Source organism: Lissotriton vulgaris, chromosome 5 (genome assembly GCF_964263255.1).
Source record: "Lissotriton vulgaris chromosome 5, aLisVul1.2, whole genome shotgun sequence".
Lineage (NCBI taxonomy): Eukaryota > Metazoa > Chordata > Amphibia > Caudata > Salamandridae > Lissotriton > Lissotriton vulgaris.
The window spans coordinates 335,755,250-335,761,706 of record NC_141693.1 but is presented as its reverse complement, the minus strand read 5'-3'; the positions used below and the strand labels follow the sequence as shown (position 1 = coordinate 335,761,706).

The 6,457-nt window shown below is 42.6% G+C and overlaps 1 pseudogene; it reads right to left on the bottom strand.

Annotated features, from left to right (window-relative positions):
• Positions 1–2,470: 2,470 nt before the first annotated feature.
• LOC147710840 (zinc finger protein 862-like) lies at positions 2,471–4,719 on the bottom strand (annotated as a pseudogene).
• Positions 4,720–6,457: the final 1,738 nt, after the last annotated feature.

Here is a 6,457-nt window from a genome sequence, read left to right as displayed (position 1 = left end):
TGCCGACACTGCCACTTCTCCTGCAACACAACCTACGAAAGATCCTGCACCATTCCGACCCACAAGACTACCCTGCGAATGCTCCACTGTATCTCGCTCACTCTTCAAACATGCCATGAAAATATGGAACACTATCACCACCCCCTCCACGGATGTCGCCTTCATCACCAAAAATGGCTTAACCCATCCTCGAACCCTGACATCACCGCCACCACTCTCAGAGGCTACAAAAATAATACACCATGACTTCGTCAACAAATAAGGCAGAGGCATCACCATCATCTTCAAGGAAACCATCAGATGCACCATCACCACTGACGACACCACACCTCTCAGGGAACCTACTACAAACTGATGAAAAGACCACAATACGAGGCACCCTCGACTACAGACCACTGGGACCCAAAGCAACATTCTGCAATGCCATCCCTAACCTCATGGCCCCCCTAGCAATCGACTCGCAACACTACCTCCTACTCAACGACCTCAACTTCTACACAGATGATCCCATATAATGATAACTCCATCATCCTCATGGAGAACCTGAACAACATTGGCCTCATCCAACTGGTCACCAAACCTACAAACAAAGCTAGACACACACTCGACCCCATCTTTACCTCCAGCGACAGAATCAAATTCAGCCACACCACAGAACTCACCTGGACTGACCACACCATTGTACACTTCACCATCACAGAAGCCCAGCACACCATCACCAGGCAGCAGATCTCTTCCCATCCCAGTTGGAGAAAGGTCACGAAGGATAAGTTACTTACCTGTAATCCTAGTTCTCTTCCAGGGGTATACTCATCAAAGTCATAAGCACTAAATAGTCCCGCCCACCTGCGGGGATCCCGGAGCAATAACACACACACACACACACACGCACGCACACACACACACACACACACACACACACACACACACACATATGTGTGTGAGCAAGGCCACACGTTGGCCGAAACCCGTCATCTTGTCCGCATGCATTGCGTTTTTATGGACTACATAAATAAAGTCACTGTATGCCAGCAGTGTTTGAGGGCATTGAAGAGTCCGTTTCTCTCCTTTTGGTGGGCTGAAGCACCGGAGTGGTAATTACAATATATATATATATATATATATATATATATATATATATATATATATATATATATATATATATATATATATATATAAACGCTCCAAAATTCCTTTTCAAAGCAAAAGAATTGACGGCACTCCACAACTCGTTTGTCAGGGTTCAAATGATTTATTCATCAATCCAACAGAACGCGTTTCGGCATCGCGCCTTCGTCTGCTGTCACTCGCATCAGTTTCATTTGCATTATAAATAAAGTTTGGCATTGACGTCAATCTCGTGTTCAATCAACACAAAAGAGAGACCAAAATATAGTAAAGGCGGCCATCTTATAGTGGTTGCCATAATACATCAATTATATGGCATTTGTAAGTAAACGTAAGATATATATCAGGGCTCGACAAATCTAAAAAATCTCACTTGACCTGCAGGTCGAGTGAGTAGACTTTTCTACTCGACCTAACAGCAATGCACTCGACCCACAATTGATCGCATAATGGACTTTTTTCAAAACATATGCAGCGCCAACAACCCAGGAAAACGTTGGCCACCCAAATAAACGGCAAATTTCATCCATTTACCTCCCTATGTGTGTATCAAAGTGCTGTGGGGAAGGTTTCTGCGAACATACATGGCAAAAAAAATACCTTAACTTTAACATGTATACATATCAGGCTGGCACTTACTTGTAGTGAGGAAGCTGATGCTCAGACTGAGGCTAAGGTTTGCGTTCTTCAGATCGCTGCCTTCTGTCCTTCCCTTTGAAATAACTTTATGGCCAGAGTCAGTGCTTGTTCTTTCAAAATACAGCATTAGCGCTCCGTCAGCAGATGAATGTAGCTCATTTTGTAATCCGTTTATGCTGCCAAGTCCTCAAAGTTTCATTTACATTGCTGTAGCTGTGGCAGTGTTTAATTTGTATGAAAAAAAGTGCCACGGGCCGGGTCAGGAGTCCATGGCTTGGCAGTTCGGGCTGGACTGTTCCAATGAGGCACATGGGTCATCAAGACTAATTTCCATAGCCAGTCCTGAACTGGGGTGGGGAACAGTGAGCTAAAGAACGATGATGGATTCAACCCAGGTCTGTGACTGGGAGTCAGTGTCTCGAAAGGAGACAAACAGCTCCATGGCAAATTGTCAGAAGTTTTATTTAATAAATTGGTCAAGACTGATTTGCATAGCCAGTCCTGAACTGGGGTGGCGAACAGTGAACTAAAGAACGATGATGGATTCAACACAGGTCTGTGAATGAGAGTCAGTGTCTCGAAAGGAGACAAACAGCTGCCACCATTGCAAATTGTCAGAAGTATTCAGACACCACAGTGAATGGTAAAACACAAAAATGCACAAGTTGTTAAGGAAAATAGTGCTGATTTGAACAGAGTAGCATTAAACTGAGTCGCTATCTTCTGAGTCAGTAACAACACTAGTGTTGTTTTGACAAGGATGTTTGTGGCCCATAATATGTCTTGTTCCTGGATTTGCTGAAAGCCAATACAAAACGGCTGGGTTTGGATCAAAAGTGTCTAACTCTGGCCCATCTACTTGGATTTGCATTAAAGCAGACATGGTGTCACTTTTAAGGGACGTACGGAGCTCATTTTTTATTCGGTTCATGCTGCTAAACCCCCGTTCACATATTGCTGTTGTTGGACTGATGGAAAGCATGATTTCTAAAATTGGAAGGACATGTTTAACTTCTTCTGGGCGTTTTTTCAATAGCTGAGTGAAGAGGGATACAGGCTGCAACAACCTCCGATGAAAGACGTACAGTTTAAAATCTAGCCACTCTCCAGGGGCAGACTCAATTTCTTCATCAGTAAGTACCTTTTTGTAGTACTGTACAAGGTCCTCAAATTCTTGATCCCCAAAAACTCTAATCTTTTCAACAGAGTCTGGCCACAAAGTAAAATCAAAAATGTTAAACAAAGAATGCGGCTTGCCTGAGATGTGCTTCAGAAAGCGGTCACTCATAAATGAAAGAGCATTCTCTAATAACTCAATAGTGTCTTCCTTGACACTAGTTTCATTAGAGCTGCCTTTTCTAGCAGGCTTTGCCTGTGTTAGTAACGGGACCCCTGCGAAATTTCCATCTTTAAAAAGCAATTGAAATTGTGTTAGTGCTTTTCCTGGCTTTGTTTTCAGCAGTATTAGCTTCTGTTGAAGCACCTCGATTCTTCTTGCAACTTCAGAAATAAGAGTATCTTCTTGTTGAAATGCCTTAGACACTTGCTGAAGCAGCTCTGTGAAGTCTATCATGAAGTGCAAGAAATAAAGAAACTTCTCCGACTTCATGTCATGAAGCAATCCTTTGGCTTTGTTTGAATATTCATCAGTACCAGTAGCAAGGTGCTCAAGATGAAGTACTGTAGCTTCCCAGTTTGTCTTAAGCGCTGTTACTGCCCTGTGCTGACTTGCTACCCATCTGATTTGCTGCAAGCCACCAAAATGTTGTAACTGCTCTTCCAGATTATCAGCTATCTTTTTAAGTTCCCTTCTCCGCTTAGGTGAATAATAATATAGTTTGAAACATCCTTTGAGCACCTCTTCAAATTTGGATATGTATGAACTCTTTTTTTTAACATCACACACAGCAAGCTCTAGGTTGTGAGCTACACAGTGCACAACTGCAATGTGATTGCAATTGTCCCATCCTTGATGCTTGGAGACTTCGTCCAGTAGCTGCTTCACAGCACCAGATTTAGTACCGAGGTTCACAGCAGCTCCATCTGTATTCAGACCAATGCATTTCTGGCTCAGAATATCCAGAGATATGCCCATGCTTTCCAGGCCAACCATAATAGCATTTTTCACTCCGGACGCAGTGGAGTTTTTCATGCTGACAATGTCACACAGATGGGTAACAAGGGTGCCTTCACAAACAAATCGTACATAAATAAGTTCCTGTTCCTGAATTCCTTTGTCAGTTGACCCATCTGACAGAACACTGATGAACCTAGCATTTTCTATTTGGGATCGAATTGACATTTTTAGGGTCTCGGAAATTGCTATTACAAAGTTACGGCATGCATGATCAGTCATATAATTTTCGAAATTCCACTCAGGATTGTTCTTTTTCTGCAGTGAGCAGAGTTTTGGAAACTTAATAAAAGCCTCACCTTGTTTTGCGATATAATAGGCTGTATTAAATAAAATGTTTAAGTGCCGGATATTTTTTTCATGCATTTTTGTGATCGATTTGGCTATGCAGGTCTCCTGTGGCTTTTGAATTGCAGCTTCATGTAATATGCATTTTTCATGCAATTTGCTCTTGTGGTGCCATTCCAACGTCTCCCTTTTGAATTTTTCTGTCACACCAACATATAGGGAAGACTTAGTATCTGCAAGATGAGGAAATTTCCTACAAACTCCACAATACAAAACTTGAGATTTTTTAAAACTGGGCTCAACTAGGTCAGCAGCAGCTCCATTACTTTCCTGTTCTTCAAACACTGCCCACTTGAAATCTTCAAGCCATTTCTGTTGTACAACTCTCTGTCTTTTTTTTTATCATACTCCCTTTGCTTTTGGTGGATTTCTTCTAATCTCCTTTTTCCAACTGCTGAACTCTCTCCTGCATTATTCATTGGAGTTTTAGCTCCAGTTTTTCCGGCCAACCACAACCTGATGTCTGCCATTGCAGCTGCACTCTCTGCCTGTTGTCTGCCTTGTCCTCACTAGTTAGCCAGCACTGACTCACTGACTGCTTCTGTCCGCTTTGAGCTAGAATCAAAAACAACAAACTCACTGTAACTAATTTAAAAATTTACCATGAAGTTTGTACAAAACTACAATACTGGCTTATAACATTTGCTTTCAATAATTAATAACATATGATGGTTCCAATATAAATTTGTATGCATCAGATCTGTAACTCAGTGTGGCACTCTCAGGTTCGCACAAAAGCACCCCAATTTGGAAATGCGCTCTAATGGTACTGAACGATGTGCAACACCAGTGCAGCTTCTAAAATAACTCACTATTGAGACTAGTCTGATCTTGAGTATCGCGGGTGGTTCTAATATGGGGGAGGCTTATACCTGGTCAGTAAAAGGTCTGCCTGACGCTTCCCCCTCCCAAAGCCTAACTCTGGGCCTAAACTACTTTTTGGGGGGAAACTGGGTGGTAATTAGTCAAGTGGTCACACAATCTGCACAAGCCGCACCTTAGGTGATGGTCACACTGTCTTGCAAGCAAAATCAAGCAATGAAGGTGAGGAAACATACAAATAAACTACACAACATTGTAAACCTGTTCTAATGCAACTTGCAGCAGTATAAACTCTGGGAAGACATTTAATTTCCATTACCTTCAGATAATAACTGACAGAGTTCGGGACGTTTATAAAAGTGCATGAACCTACAGCCAAATCAAATTCTCCACATTGCGCTTCATCTGGGAAAAGGCATTAAGCAAACCTTTTTTAAACAGTGAGTTTATATGGGCACAGCACAGACAGTCTGACCTGTAAACAAATTTGCACATAACGCTTTACAGATTCATTACAACATGGACATTCATTTTCAACTCACAATGCACAATAAAAATATTGAATCTTATTAAGACCAAAGGAAAAAATTCAGTGCAGCGTAATAAATTACTGTAAGTAGTTGCATCGCACAAAACACAAATCACTTCTTGGATCATCACACAAATCACTGGTACCCATGACTGTTATCAACCTTGGAGGGAGAAAGGCAAAGACTACCCCTGCATCAGCAGCAGGAAGAATGTGTGCACAAGTGCGCGAATACATACGCACACACACAAAAACACACCGCTAGGGCTTGGCACACCAAGCAATTTTACCAACTGAAAATGCAGGTACACAAAGGTCCCACACCAAAAGCGAATGCAACTCTCAACACAATGCCAAACAGACATTCTAGAACTGGCCCGTGGCCGGTCACAAAATAATGCTCAAGGAAGGAGTGTGAAACTTAAATAATAGAGAGGGCTGCATGCAAGTCTATGAAAAATAACCACACTGGAAATCCTAGCCACAGGTAAATGCCCTTTTCATGACTAGCATTGAGGGAACAGTAGTTCACAGAAGCAGACTGATGTGCATGCAGTGTGACGTGGTGGATCTGTGATTCCCAGATCATCCACCACATCACACTGCATGTACATCAGTCTGCTTCTGCTGCCAGTAGCACGTCATTCACACCCACTGCACTCCAGCACTAGCAGCGCCAGCATTAGCAATGAAAGTCCCGGGTGCGCTGCTGCTTTACAAGTGTTCTTTGAGAGTGCAGGCCTGACACAGTGGCGGAGTTTAGTGCTGTTGTTGTCAATGTCACTCAATTGTGCGGGTGCACTCGGACTCTGAGGGATAATACATGTGCAGGTTACACGACTGTGATGATGCTGATG